The sequence below is a fragment of the Podarcis bocagei genome (genome assembly GCF_964188305.1).
Source record: "Podarcis bocagei genome assembly, chromosome: 6".
In the NCBI taxonomy this organism is placed as follows: Eukaryota; Metazoa; Chordata; class Lepidosauria; order Squamata; family Lacertidae; genus Podarcis; species Podarcis bocagei.
In genome coordinates this window covers 37,582,813-37,597,991 of record NC_138130.1, presented here as the reverse complement: position 1 = coordinate 37,597,991, position 15,179 = coordinate 37,582,813, and the positions used below count along the sequence as shown (strand labels likewise).

At 40.1% G+C, this 15,179-nt stretch overlaps 1 protein-coding gene and 1 long non-coding RNA gene across 7 annotated transcripts in view; one reads left to right on the top strand and one right to left on the bottom strand.

Moving 5' to 3' along the window:
* The window catches only part of STS (steroid sulfatase), a 111,358-nt gene extending 97,739 nt beyond the window's left edge, over positions 1 to 13,619 (bottom strand). For 2 of the 5 annotated variants that reach the window (XM_081197071.1, XM_081197073.1), the window contains exons 1-2: positions 3,560 to 3,952; positions 2,182 to 2,277 (exon numbers count right to left, since the gene is read on the bottom strand). The gene's annotated coding sequence lies outside the window, so the exon portion shown is untranslated. Of the gene's footprint in view, positions 1 to 2,181; positions 2,278 to 3,559; positions 3,953 to 13,166; positions 13,192 to 13,281 lie in introns of those variants that run through there. The other 3 variants (XM_081197072.1, XM_081197075.1, XM_081197074.1) reach the window with 3 other exon arrangements.
* Positions 3,667 to 8,556, top strand: LOC308588626. Of its 2 annotated transcripts, XR_014008834.1 has the most exons (3): positions 3,739 to 3,797; positions 3,980 to 4,185; positions 5,558 to 8,556. It is a non-coding gene; the product is annotated as an uncharacterized lncRNA (long non-coding RNA). The 2 variants fall into 2 exon arrangements; XR_014008833.1 differs by lacking the exon at positions 3,980 to 4,185 and having other exon boundaries at positions 3,667 to 3,797.
* Positions 13,620 to 15,179: the final 1,560 nt, after the last annotated feature.

Sequence of the window (15,179 nt, the reverse complement as noted above, 5' to 3'; positions counted from 1 at the left end):
TGTAACACAAAACACACAACACACAACAAACTCAATACTGTTTTGTATTGGAATTTTCTCCGGTTACCTTATTTTGCTCTAGAACAACCAACTTGAGCATGCATAATTCTGCACAAGAATGGGCTGTTAGAATCTCTTTTTATTTGGGAAAGTTACTTTGATGATCAATGCTTTTTATGATGCGACTTTTTGAAGGGAACATGGGAATTATTTCCACTTTGACACTTTACCATTAGAAAACCTTTGAAATAATTATTCTTTATTTGTTGCCCTTCACCATAAGGTCCCAGGGCAAGCCAAGGTAACTTAAAAAGTAACTTACCAATAATAATAATAATTGACCCTCACATTCTAACTGCCAAAACTGAGTTTCACCACAAAATTAATGTAAAATGAAATTTTACAGGGCGCATATCAGAGGCAATGCGTCTCTGAATGCCAGTCATTGAAATGAGTACAGCTGGGCCCTGCTTTTAAGCTTCTTATAGGCTTTTAGTTGGCCACTGTAACAGAGTGTTGGATTAGAAGGATCATGGCAACTTCCTACATTCTTAAGTTGTTGTTTTTTTACATGCTAGTTTTCCAAACTGTTTCCATTGTCCCTTAAATAATAAAAAGTCCAGAAACATGATTAAAATGGAAAAAAGTTATCATGTTCAAAGTTTTAATTGTTTCTTTAAAACATTTGTATTTTGCCTTGCCACAAATGGTACCCAAGACAGCAACAGAAACCTCCGCCCCCATATTTTAGCAGTATCAAAAAACAAAAACAAAACTTAAACCTCAAAACCCCATTAGTTAACAATTAGCCAAATTTGGCCTGAAAATGCAGCAGGTTGTAGCTTATTGACAGTTATCTCTTCACCACCCTCTTCTAAAGGCCTGATAAAATTTTATAGGACCACTCACCTTTCAAGCTGGGCAGCATCGTGGCTGGGCATCCAGGCCCTTGCGGTGATCCGGCTCAGGGGCGGGGGATTGATGCCCCCCTTGCGCCAACTCCCAGCCGTGTCATGCCCACCTGGCCAATCTATGCTGGCATGGGGCATAGCCAGGAGGGCTTCCCTCTCTTGCCTCCTCACCAAATCTCCCAAGCCACCCACCCTCTTTTTTAAGCTTTGGTATGACACAACCTTGCTATGGAAAAATGTCAGCTACCTTATTGGTGGGACTGGATAGGAATTTTTTGCCTACCTAGCAATCGTCACAACTTTGTAAGGTTAGGCATTGGGTAAGCCTTTGTTTAAGGGAGGGGAGGTTGTAGCCTCTGCCTGCACCTCCTCGATAAGGGTATCCTATTATCGAGGATCTGGGTGTGTGGATCCTGTCCAAAGCCCAGACATGGGCTAGGGCCATGCCACGACCCCAACGGGAACCCCTCGGGGTGCCCCTTTGATGTAAGTCTTAGGGCTCACCCTTCTGGATGTTTACCCTTAGTTCAATTCCCTGCAGATGGGCAGGAGTCAAGATATACCCTGGCTTCACCGAATGCCTAAGCCACACCACTCACATCTGTAACCAATAAAGTTGTGGCCTGTGTTATAAATCAATAGTGCGGGTCACAGGACCTTGGCACGCAATCTTATCGTATTGTTGGATGGAGAGAAAGGAGGTGCCTTTGGTACATCTCTAGGCAGTAACTTCTATCCAGACACTGAGAAAGCTGTATCACTATCCCCCTCACTTTTGATGTCAGGTGAATATTTTTTAAAGGCCTCCAGTGACAAATTTAACACACCAGTAGATTTATATGGTGATTCTTCAAGCACCTGGGCCCACTCCGCTTAGGGTAGGCATCAATTGAAATGTGCCTGGAAACAAATTCAGATCTTTGAGTACTATTGCAATATGTTCAAAGCAATGATTCCTCTCTGTTCTACCCTGGCTGCCACATTCTGGACCAGGTGTGCAGAAGCTTTGAAGGCAGACTCACAGAAAGCATGTTGTTGTATTCTAACCTAGAGTTACTAAGGCATTGATGACTATTTTCTTTTCCCAGAAGAGGACACAGCTGGTGAATCAACAAAAGCTGATTAAAATCACACCTGGTCACGGATGCCACCTGAACAACATGGAGCAGGGTCCAGAAGCACTCACAAACTACAAAACCCAATCCTTAAAGGGAAGAGCAAAACCCATCCAGAAGTGAAAACAAAAATCCAGAACTGTTGAACTACTTACCAATGCCTCTGTCTTGTTTGGGTTATGCTTCAGTTTATTTTCTCACCCAGTTCATTACTGACTCCAAATACCTGCTCAGAATGTCAGCTGTTATGCCTGGATTAGATGAAAAAGATTAACAGAGCATGGTGTTATTAGCATACTGATGACACTTCAGAATGCCACACATTTCCCCAAGCAGTTTCATATAGATGCTAAATAGCTTTGGAGACAAGATGGGAAATTGTGGCATTCCATATACCAATATACCATATACCAATTGCCATGGGGTATAGGAGAAGTTTCTGAGATGATAATTTGAAAACTCCCCAACAGATGGATCTACTGGAATGTACTCAGTGCTTTTCTTCTAGACATTTTTCTATGGGTTTTTATTATTATTAATGTACAATTTAAAATAATAAACAAAACAAAAATCTAGAGATACTATTTATTATCCCAAACCTGATTTTTCACAAGTTGAAGTCTTTTACTATAATTACTCTTATTTAATTTTAGATAACTGTCCACAAATACAATTATCTAGGTGGCCTACAAAAGGATGGATCCATGATCTTTCATGGAACCTGTTCCCAAACTGTATCTGATTTGATCTGATCTGATCTAGGATTTGCAAGTTACCTGTAGGATTAGAACTAAGTGAAAGCAGGAAAAAAATAGTTTGTAAACATAAAAGCAGGGATGAATTGTATCATACATTTTTGCTTTGTAGACATTTTATGTTTGTCTATTCAAAGGTGAGTACAACAGAGTTCCATAGGACTTATTCTTAGACAATTAAGTATAAGAATAAAGCTGTAATCAATAACAAAATGCAATGTTTGCACAAATTCTATAAGCCATATTTTTTATACCAGTGGCTTTGGTTAGGAATGATAGTGAAGGCTGGTGCTTCTAGAGACTGAGAGAAGTGGTCCCCCCCACCCCGCTAAGCATTAGGACCACTAGTCCAAAAAGGAAGCTTACTCTCAGTGGCCTATACTTGTCTCAGTTTAGCTGAGCCCTCTCTTTGAATTCTCACAATACTCATTGTTGCCTTGTCTGCTTAATTTTTGTCTCAGACTTTGATTCTAAGGTTCTGAACAGGTTCTGACACACATGGCTTTTTCACTCATGGAACTAGTGTTATGGAATGTGTTCCCTGCTGAAATAAGGGGGATCCCATTTGTAGTTGTACTCTAACAGCTTTTGAAGATGTATCTGTTTACACATGCATTTCGTGATCTCACAACCCAGGTCTCCTGTTTTAATAACAGTGTTGTTTTAATGAGTCTACATTACACAGGACTTAGGATGGCCCTGAGGAAATGAAAGACAGGTTGTGCTACATCTGCGCCCCTCCCTTTGTCCCGAGCGCCAACAGATTTGGAAATCTTACATAAGACTCCAGTACAGAAAGCTGAAAATTCTCCCAGTTTATTCAGAAGCTGAGATGCGCTACAACTCCCATTGAGCCACCTGTGTCCACCTAGGAGTAAATATGGCAAAAGCTTAGATTCCACCGTAATCTCCAGACTTGTTGTCTTTTTCTGTGGAGAGACATCACCTGCACCTACAGGATAGTCATATAAATTTGCTTTTGAGCATGAAGCTAAGAACTTTCATGGAAATTTCAGGTATGGGAAAATACTGTCAGCTGGACGCTGAGGGCTATGGATAAAGGGAATAATGCTTTATCTTGAAAGTTCCTGTGTTCACCTTGACAGCTGTATCCTACTTTTGCTTATGTGCTTGAGTACTTATGGTGACTTTATTCAGAGCCTTAAGGTAGGATCGTCAAGCTTTTCTTCTTTTACAGAGACTTCGTGAATTTAAGAAGAGCATGTTGGGCAAAAATTCAGCTAGTGTAAGATTTGTTGCTCCTACAAGTTGCACCTGTTGAATTTGTGTCATGCAGCAATTAACCTTGGCCAGAAAGGCATTTGAAATAATCCAAACAGGGGGCATTTCTCCAATGATTTTAACCTCATGAATTGTACCAGATTACATGTGTTTTCCCCTCACGTTAGTGAGTGACAAGAGAAGTCACACATTGAAATTTTACCTTCTGTTCAATTCTTCTTTGGGAAAATTTCCAATGATAAGTACATTTTAAAGCAAAACATTGTTGTTTTTATTTTATAAAAGCCCTTTATAATGCAGGCTAAAAAGCCTTGCCAACAAAGGTCCGTATAGTAAAAGCCATGGTTTTCCCAGTAGTGATGTATGGAAGTGAGAGCTGGACCATAAAGAAGGCTGATCGCCGAAGAATTGATGCTTTTGAATTATGGTGCTGGAGGAGACTCTTGAGAGTCCCATGGACTGCAAGAAGATCAAACCTCTCCATTCTGAAGGAAATCAGCCCTGAGCGCTCACTGGAAGGACAGATCGTGAAGCTGAGGCTCCAATACTTTGGCCACCTCATGAGAAGAGAAGACTCCCTGGAAAAGACCCTGATGTTGGGAAAGATGGAGGGCACAAGGAGAAGGGGACGACAGAGAACGAGATGGTTGGATGGTGTTCGTGAAGCTACCAGCATGAGTTTGATCAAACTGCGGGAGGCAGTGGAGGACAGAAGTGCCTGGCGTGCTCTGGTCCATGGGGTCACGAAGAGTCGGACACGACTAAACGACTAAACAACAACAACAACAAAAAGCCATTCAAAAAAGCACATACTTTCTGCATGTATGGGCAAGAATTCCACCACTGCAGGCTAAATGATCTCTTGCTTTTCTCTCCCTGTACACTTTTCTGGGAGTTCTCCCACCCACCCAGACCCCAGCCAATTGGGGGGGGGGCATGCAGGGGGAGCCCCACTGCAAAAGTGGAATCTTTGAGCAGGGCTTCTATGGATGGGAATTATTTTGTGAATCCTGCCCATAGAAATTCACATTGTGGAATGTACAGTTAATTGTGTATACTGTCTTGACCTGCTGGGAACTGCAAGATTGATTGACTATTTACAATAACTTCTATACCACCTAATAAATTAAAACAGCTCTAAGCAGTGTATAGAAAATTGAAGGGACAACAGAGAACTGAAACAAAATATTACAAAAATATGTGGTTACATATAAAATGGTTACATTAATACAGTAGTACCTTGGATCCTGAACACTCTGGAACTCGGACGTTTTGGCTCCTGAACACCCCAAACCCGGAAGTGATTGTTCCGGTTTGCAAATGTTCTTTTGTAACCCAAATGTCTGATGGAGCTTCCACAGCTTCTGATTGGCTGCAGGAGCTTCCTGCAGCCAATCAGAAGCCACAATTTGGTTTTGGAAGCTGAACAGACTTCCGGAACGGATTCCGTTCGACTTCCAAGGTACGACTGTACAAAGTTACTAAATGTCTATAAATATCAATTCATTATCTTCTGATGCACCCTCCCTCTCAGCCTGCAGGTTGTCACCCAGCGTCCAACATACCCTTGGGTCACTCACAAAAGTCGCACAAGAAGAATAGTTCATGAGAACAGTGGCTATCACCTTAGGCTCTCACTCTAGACTTGCTTTTTATGGGCAGGCCCAAGGTGGATGGTACTTCCTTAGGTTGTCCAATTCAGCTGCACACTCCATACCCAGTTCCAGGTACAACAGGCTTGTTGAATTTCCCTGGGGAGCCAAAGGATGGGAAGAGGGTCCTCTTCCACTCACAGTGAAGGAGTTTAAGGGAGGTCCAGAGTACTGTCTCACAGTGTATAGGACCAAGAGACATGGAGGGTGAGGGAGCTGCTCCAGTGACCTGCAACACCTATGCTATGTTTGTCTTTCTGCTGGAGAACATGCAACAGCACACTTGCAGCAAGTGCAAGCTAGTTGTCTTGCTGGAAGAGAAGGTACAGCAACTTGAGGCCTGCCTAGTCACACTTGGGGCTACAGGACAACATGCAGCGTTTCTCAAGAGCTGAGCTGACTGTGATGGAACAACACCACAGATGGGGTGCCCCCTAGGGGGGAGGAAGATTGCCCATTGCAAGAGACTAACCTCCCTGGAGGAATGTGATGCACAGAAGGACAGTCATGAGCCACACTTTATCTTTGGAGCTGCAAAATCGCTTCCGTATCCTAGTTCCTTTGGCCCAGAATCAGTGTCCGAGATGAGAGCATGGAAGATGAAACTGTCCAGCTCCTTTGTTATTTTTGCTACTGCTTGGAGGTCTAATGTTACCTTTATATTACTGAACTATCTCTGTATGTTGTTATGTGTGTGGCTATTATGTTCTAGTCTTACTATTGCTCTTTTGTAAGCCATTTTGAGCACCGTTCTTTGGTGGAAAGATGGCATACAGATAAAACAATTAGTAACCTTCCTAGCTAAACATAACCATCTGCTTATATTCTCAGTTAATCAATAATAACATACAACTTACATTTTTGTTGTGCTTTATGCTGGGCCTGCCTGTAGTGTTTTGTACCACAGTTAATCATAGCCCATGGTGAGTTTATTATTGGATGGTATTTTAAATATATGGAGGCAGTGGAGAAATAGTATCGAACATAATAAGCAATACATAACGGTAGCTATAATAGTCTTCCACATTTGGTGGCAGCGTTAGTGGGATAATAAAGGGGATTGTTCACATCACATAACATTACTAGTTGAAAGAAATAAAGAAAGGAGGCAAAGAAATGGGTTTCTTGCTCCCCCCCCCCCAAGCTACCTATCTGACACAGAACTGTAGAGTAATGCCAAGAAGTAATGCCAAGAGTCATCTAGTCCAACCCTCTGCAGTGCAGGATACTCATCTGCTCAAGGCTGATCAGGATTCCTGAACTTAGTCCTTATGGATACCAGATATAAAAACAAAATGAAGAAACACAGAGTCACATAAAACCTCCCCACAGCTTCATTTATGACTGATTCACAGAAATAATGACCCCATTCGGGATCATATAGAATCACAGCAAGACACATAGAATCATAGCAAGGTAATAGTACACAGTTGGCAACCTGGTTTCATAAAGTGTTTCTGTATTGCAGTGTCACCATACCATGGCATAATCACCTTTGGGGGAAAGTGCAAGTGGTGTCATAAAACCATAAGTATGTAAGGAGAAGCTGATGATATGCCTCATGGAGCAGCCTCTGGTGGACTGTGTTGCACCTAGCCACTTTCATGATGGTTGCACATGTGGAAGGAAGCATCAGATCCATAAGACTGAACTGGGTTGTTTCCAATATGAGTTTAATAATCCATGAAGATTTTGGCCTATTGCTCTGAACCCATCTTTACAACATGTAGCCTTTTCCAATGGCTGTCATATTCATATTGTTTATTGTCATATCCAATTGTTAATTCAAACTTAATTCTATTGTGTTTTATGTTCGCTTAGTACGGTATGTGAATCTGGTCTGGAACCATAATAAATTTCATTTCATTTCATATTTACAACACGGTTGCAAGATTACCAATACTGGTTTGAGAGAAGAAGAAAAAGGCTAGTAAATATGGCTGGGTTGGAAACTGAACATGTGAAATGATGAAATAATCATAGACCTTTCATCATCATCATCATTTCTTTATATGCCACCCATCTGACTGGGTTGCCCCTGCCACTCTAGTAAGCATCCAAATAATTAAAACATCAAACACAGTAAATCATCAAACATTAAAAACTTCCCTATACAGGCATGCCTTCAGATGTCTTTTATCTCCTTGGCTTCTGATGGGAGGGCGTTCCACAGGGCGGTCTCAACTACTGAGAAGGCCCTCAGAATTGGACTTCAGTGCCTGGGCTAAATGATGGGGGTGAAGACATTCCTTCAGGTATACAAGGCCAAAGCCATTTAGGGCTTCAAAGGTCAACACCAACACTTTGAATTGTGTTCAGAAACGTACTGGGAGTCAATGTAGATCTTTTAGGACCAGTGTTATATGGTCCTGGCAGCAGCTGAACTCTTCCTGGAACAATTCAAAACAAACCATCAGCATGGCAATTTGGTCATTGTGTTGGGCAGGAGACAGAGAGTTCCTGTGCTGCCACAGCCAATGACTGAAGACAATATGAAACATAGATTGCTGCTTCTGGCAGATCTATTCATTTTATATATATATATATATATATATATATATATATATATATTCCCACAATCAAACATTATCTTCACATACATTAATAAACAAATGCAATAAAAATAAAAAATAAGACATTTACATACCATATTAAATCCATATTTTGGGATTCCTCCGATCCCTTGATTTCCTTCCATTCCCTTCCTCAGCTCTTTTGTGTTATTTTATGTTATACATGTCTATAATTTTCTTACCTTTAAATATTTCAAAAATCAAACATTGTACTTAGTATTACAAGTGATTTTAAAAAACCTGCTACTATGTTAACTTCTTTACAATGCTTTTGTAAATATGCAATAAACATTCTCCATTCTATTTTATATTTGCTGTCCTCTTGATTTCTTAGTCTTCCAGTTAATTTGGCCATTTCAGCATATTCCATTAATTTACGTTGCCAATCTTCCTTAGTTGGGACTTGTTCTTTTTTCCATTGTTGGGCTATCAATGTCCATGTGGCTGTTGCTGCATACATAAATAAAGCTTTATATTCTTTTGGTATATCTGTTCCAATTATACCTATTAAAAATGCTTCTGGTTTTTTAACAAAGGTTATTTTAAACATTTTTTTCAATTCGTTATAAATCATTTCCGAAAAGCCTTTTATGACCTTACATTGCCACTACATATGGTAAAATGTACCTTCTACCTCTTTACACTTCCAACATCTTTTGTTTTGTACATTATTGATAGTTTAGCCGGTGTTAAATACCATCTATACATCATTTTCATATAGTTCTCCTTAAGTGCCGTACATGCTGTGAATACTATATCATTTCTCCATAATCTGCCTGTCAACTGTATATTGTGTCCCACATCTTTTGCCCACTTTATCATTACACATTTGACATCTTCATCCTTTGTCTCCCATTCCAACAGTATATTATACATTTTTGATAATAATTTATAATCACTTTCTATTATTTCCTTCTGAAATTTTGAAATTTCATATGCAAATCCTTTCTTTTTATCATTTTTAAATGTTTCACGTAATTGAAAATATTGTAACCAATCTGTTACCTCTTCTTTTATTTCATTATATTGTTTTAATTTTAATTTATTATCCATTTCCATTAACAGCTCTCTATATGTTCCCCAGTTGGGTTTCATATTTACGTTTTCCAATGCTATTGCTTCCAGTGGCGAAAGCCGCAATGGGGTTTTTTGTTCTAGTAGATATTTATCTTTTCCCCAAACTTTAAAGATTGTCTTTCTTATTATATGATTCTGGAAGTTTCTGTGTACCTCGGCCTTCTGATACCACAGATATGCATGCCATCCAAATCTATTGTCATGTCCTTCTAAATCTAGTAAATCTACATTCTTCAATGTTATCCAATCCCGTACCCAGCACAGACAAGAGGCTTCATAGTATAGTTTTATATCTGGTAGAGAGAAGCCTCCTCTTTCTTTAAGATCCGTTAATAACTTTTATTTTATTATTGGCTTCTTGCCTCTCTAGATAAATCTTGAAATGTCTCTCTGCCAATCCTTAAAACAATTCGTGTTACTTATCACTGGGATTGATTGAAATAAAGATAACATTGTAGGCAATACATTCAGCTTAATCTGGCAGATGTATTCAAACTACCTTTACTCTGGTAAACAGTTTTGAATTGTGACAAAATCCTGAAACAAATCTTTTTAACCAAAGTCAACAGCTGGACAAAACAATTGTGCATTTAAATTATAGGAGGTGATGCCTCTTCTCAAACTACTTCTCTGTAAAAAACAATGTCTACCTCCTACCTAAAATGAACCACCAAGATTTTACTGCTACTGCTGTTGACAGATCATATGCATCAGTAACAATTTCTGACAAGGAAACATCTTTAACGACAGTATGAGAGACATAGATTTGATGTGTAAAACATTCTCCAGCATGGATAGACAGTAACTGGGAAAGCATGATGTTTTTGTTGGTTTTGTAGCTTCTGAAGGAATAGGATGTCTGCCAGAAAACGTCTGGTAACACTGATAGAAGAGCCTGTTTTTAGGTTTGAAATTTCCTTTTCAAAATATCTCATTTTCCTACTTTCTAAGCAGTTCACAATATAAGAAAGGATAATCATAATACAGGAAGTTGGCCTCGGGATGTTGGTCTTCCTACTTCATTAGAACATATATCAATATTAATGTTGAACATCTTGCTATTTAATTCATCTTTTTAAAATTACATTAAGCTAATTTGTTTCTGCTCCAGACAAGGGCAAAGTTGTTAGGCTAAAATGTTCCACTGAAAACTATTATGTTAGAATGTGAAAGAAAGCTGTCAAATATAGTTGTTAAACACAACACTAATTTGTTACAGCTTCTGGTAAGGACTGGTTTAAATGGCATGTCTAACATTTATGAAATAATTATACAACAAATCATTATTGTAGCAGCTCTGGGTATGAGAGAGATAGCTACATCATGATATTGATGATAAATTCATCAATCATATTTGATGCTTAAACAAATTATTTTATATTTCACATTAAGTGCTTGGTTAACTGTGATCACTTTTAACAAGGGGCAATATTCAATTAATAATCTTAATGACCATGGTAGTTAGCCATCAGCATTTGCAACATCAGCAGAGCCTATGTCGTGCACAATAGTAATTTGTTGAAGTATGAGCACTTGGTAAAGAGAATGTCCAGCTTGTGCTGGAAGCCTCTAGTCTCAGACATTTGTCTTCCTTAAGGAGCTTTGGATCTGCTCCAAAGAGGAAACTACCACTTGATATGCCATAATTCTAGGCTTGTTCACATGTTACACTGAACACAGATCCAAACTGCCTCTGCACACCCAAAGACCTGTGTTGGCCCATCAGTACATACAGAAGTTCTTGAAAGTTTGTCCACCTTTGGCTTCTCAACATGCACTCAGTTCTCACCTTTGGCTCCTAGAAGCTGTCAGCATGTGACAGCAACCACACCCTGGGAATGGCTTTGACTGGATAGCCAATGGGTCTCAAACTCTCGGTGAGTTAAGAACTTCCTCTTGCATGTGAAGACGGTAGAAGACTAACAGTGCCTCCAACAGTCAAGAAGGCGGTTGATGCATGTGCTGTAAAGGGAAATGAGGGGCAGATGGGGCTTGTAAACCTGGGAAGGTAGCCCAGGAAAAGGAAAACTCTGATTCTAAGCCTCCATTGCCTTGTGGCTATAGTCTTTCATGAGAAAGGCTTTGGGAGTAAACTCAAGGAAAAATTTGTACCCACTGCCTTGTGGGACATACTTGGAAGAAGAAAAAGCAAAGGAGTAAACTCTACACAAGGGTGGAGTCCCTAAGATGGTTGGGTGGTGTCTTGTATGCCTCTTTCTGGCAACTCCTTCAGCCAACCTGGTGCCAAATGTAATGTCTGTAATTGTCATCTGGGCTGTCCAGGAGCTCCATACAGCAAAAGCAACATGGGAGCCAGCAGTTATGAGTTATGGGTCTCTGCAGCCATGGTGGGTGCTGTGATTCTACAGCGGTTTGACTTTGCCCCCAGAAGCACACTCCATTTGTCTTTTGAGACAGATGGATGCCAACATGTATTTTGTGTTCTCGTTTTGTATTTTTGTGTTGCGATCATCATCATAATCAAAATCATTATCTTATAGAGGACCTCTTCCAAAATAAGTCTGCATCTCTGCTCCATTAAATAGTGTAAGATGACGCTGTTCCCTTATGTCACCTTCACCCTGTGTCATCTTCATTGTCTTTATCATCTGTTAGACAGATGCACGTTCAGCGCATGTCGTACTGCAGAGATAGCTCCCATTACCCCGATCATTGACTATGCTGGTCAATTGACCATGCTGGTCAAGTTGAGTCCAACCACTAGTGAGCACCATGTTGTGTACCCATGTCCTATTGTGATGAAACCACAGCTATGGGAATTTCTAGGGAATGTCTCTCTGTAGGGTCTACCAAGAATAGTATCTTAGAATCTTTAGAAGGCTTATTCAGACTGTAATTTTAACTAGGCGTATGGCCTCATTGGGCATAGTAGGAACACATAATATTGTACTGCAAGACATTTTTATTTAGCTAAATTCATAGGCATGGAAGATTATGTTATTCCTGGTGTTGTTTTTCCACTCCTTGTCCTCTGATTTAATTATCTGCCTTGATTATTTTGAATTTATTAGAAGCTTTTTTTGGAAGCTTTTTTTAAAAAAGAAAAATCTTCCATTTCTTTCAAAACTGCCTGGCTGGTGGGGTTTTTTTTGGCCATTAAAAGGTGGTATCTAAATGCCAAGTAGGGTTTCAATCCTCTTACTGCAGGAAAATGCCACTCAACACAGTGGGACTTACTTCCAAGTAAACATGCATAGGATCGGGTTGCACATTACTTGTTGAAAGCTGATGACATAAAACTTAAATGCTTTAAAGCAAGATACTTCTAAAGCATTGCACATATGGGGCAAAATATAAATGAGTTTCCAGATGTGACCTGCCAATAGAGAATAAATACAAGATTATATTTCTGTAGCTCATGTCCATCTATCTCACTGAGCACACAACAGGTAAAGGGGTATGGCTCATTAGCTATAGCTCATTAGATGTTATTCTACTTCTCTCCCTAAACTGAATGTTCCCACAACTGTTATTGAAACAGGTCATGCCTCATTATATCCTAAGGAAAAGTTTTCTATATTTGTGCCATGCTATCAAGTTGTAGGCATTGCTCCGATAAAAGCTAGATGACATATTCAGGATTGCTTGGACATAAAAGAATTTTCTAGCAATAACCTCCAGGTCTGGGGCTCATTTGCTGGGCAGCTGCATTTACTTCACCCTGAGGGCTGTTTTCTGTGAAAGCAGCAAATACTAAACATGCTTTCAGTGGTGCCATCAAGGGAAGACCTGGGTAGAAGATGTCCTGGGCCTCACTCAGCAGAATAAGGAGGGCCCCAAAACAAAGCATTTTGAAGAACAAAAAAGTAATATACGTTACCACTTAGAGACTCCCCTATCCTACTCCCTGCCCAGTAAGACCATTAAGTCCAGAATCTGAAATGACAGAACAGCACACGGCACACTTTGAAGCTTCATTGATGTAATTATCTTACCTCTTCTGTGAAAACAGCCCCACACAGCCAACCTGAACTAGTGAAAACCAATTTAATCTCTCCTTCTCTCTCTGTGGCAAGCCATGCCCATACTCAAAGCAATGACTGGCATTCTTCCAGAGGAAAACAAACACATTTTAAAACATTTCCCTCTGAAAAAGGGAAGCAAAAAGAATACAGTGGTTAAAGTCCACAGTCCAATTTGACTGTTCCACAAATGAAGCTAGTAGTTACCTATAAATGTTACTACTATGCAACAGCAGGCACTCGTGATTTTTTGTTTCCTGGAGGCAGCAATTGCCCATAAATATGTCCCTTGTTCTCTGGATCAAAGCCAAGATCCAAAACATATAATTATTATGTAGCAAACACTCAATAAGATATTTTGGTGAGGGAGAGGGTGCTACATTATAACCTATTATATTCCATCTCTATTTAACAGAATGATGCAGAAAGGAGTTGTTTCCCCAAGCAATTTTATAAAGAAGACACCTTCTAAAAGGACCGACTGCATGTAGAGAATTCATTCACATCCATTTAATTTTCTACCTGCATCGCTTTCAGCCAATCCTTTGCTACATTCATGCCATACATTTAAAGCACCATGATACCACATAAAGTCTTGATAGAAATACATCTGGGAGCTGTTGTTTGTCAAGGATGCTGAGAGTTGTTAGGAGACCCTAAAAGACCTGCAATTCCCAGAGTGGTTTAACCATCAATCCCTCTTCATAGTAAATTGTGGGACTTGTAGTTCTGGGAGGGCAACAGGTCTCCTAAAAACCCTTCATCACTCCTAACAAACTAGAATTCATATATTTTTTGGGGGAAGCTATGGCTAAATGGTATCATAGTGCTTTAAATGCACTCATGAGTTCCACCCAAGGAGCTCATGACTTCCGCCCATTTTATTATCACAATGTAATCACAATTATCACAGTAACTAGGGGTTGCCAGTGAGGTACCTGCAGGCACTCAAATACCCACAGAAGTCTTCCCTGCTTCTTGAGGGGCGCTCTCCCACCACTAAAATCAGACTTGAAACAAACATTCCCTTGGAGGCAGAATAGGTTGCAGTGTGTCCTTGGTTGTAGTGGGGGTGTGGTGTTCATCGTGGCAGTTTCTTCAGTATGCAATGGTGCCCCCAGGACCCCAAAAGCTGGCAACTGCTGCTCAATTCACCACACAATGTGCCTCTCAAAATAAAAGACCATCCTTCTGTAAAGACAGATGTGGTGCTGGGTGTGGGTGTGTACACAAATCCAAGGTTTAAGTTCCTGATCAGCTCTAAAACTCACTGGGTAGCTTAGAGTTCATTCAGAAAGGAGCATCACTGAAGAGACTTACTGATGAGGTCTTTTAGGACTGCAGCCTTAGAGTTCATTTCACAATCTTTCAACCTATCTCAGTATTTAGCTGTTGTGTGGATAAATGAAACACCCCTTTATAAATGCCTTGAGTTACTTGGGGGCAAAGATGGGATTCAGACGATAGTGAGATAATGAAATGAAGCATCTGCGGGGGGGGGGGGCTGCTGACTGTGTGTGTGAAATTAGGCAACTTTATTTTTGAGCAGATTGCACGTTTGCTCCTAAGGACACATCCCTGTGTTCAACTCAGTTCCTGAGAAGTGTATTTAGGACTGCAACCTTGGAAGTCTTTTATCATTAATTTCTGACATGCAAAATTGAAATCCTAAGCTTGCTGACCTGGGTTTTACTGCTAAACTGGCATGTATAGGATTGCACTGTTAGGTAGCAACTCTGGACCTAAAGAAAAGCACATACTGTAGTTCAAACCACATGAGCACTCCTGGTTAGAGAGCTCCACCTGCCCACACTTAAGCAGCCGCGGCTCTCACGCTTTGCATACTACTACTTTTGGAACACGCAGCCTTC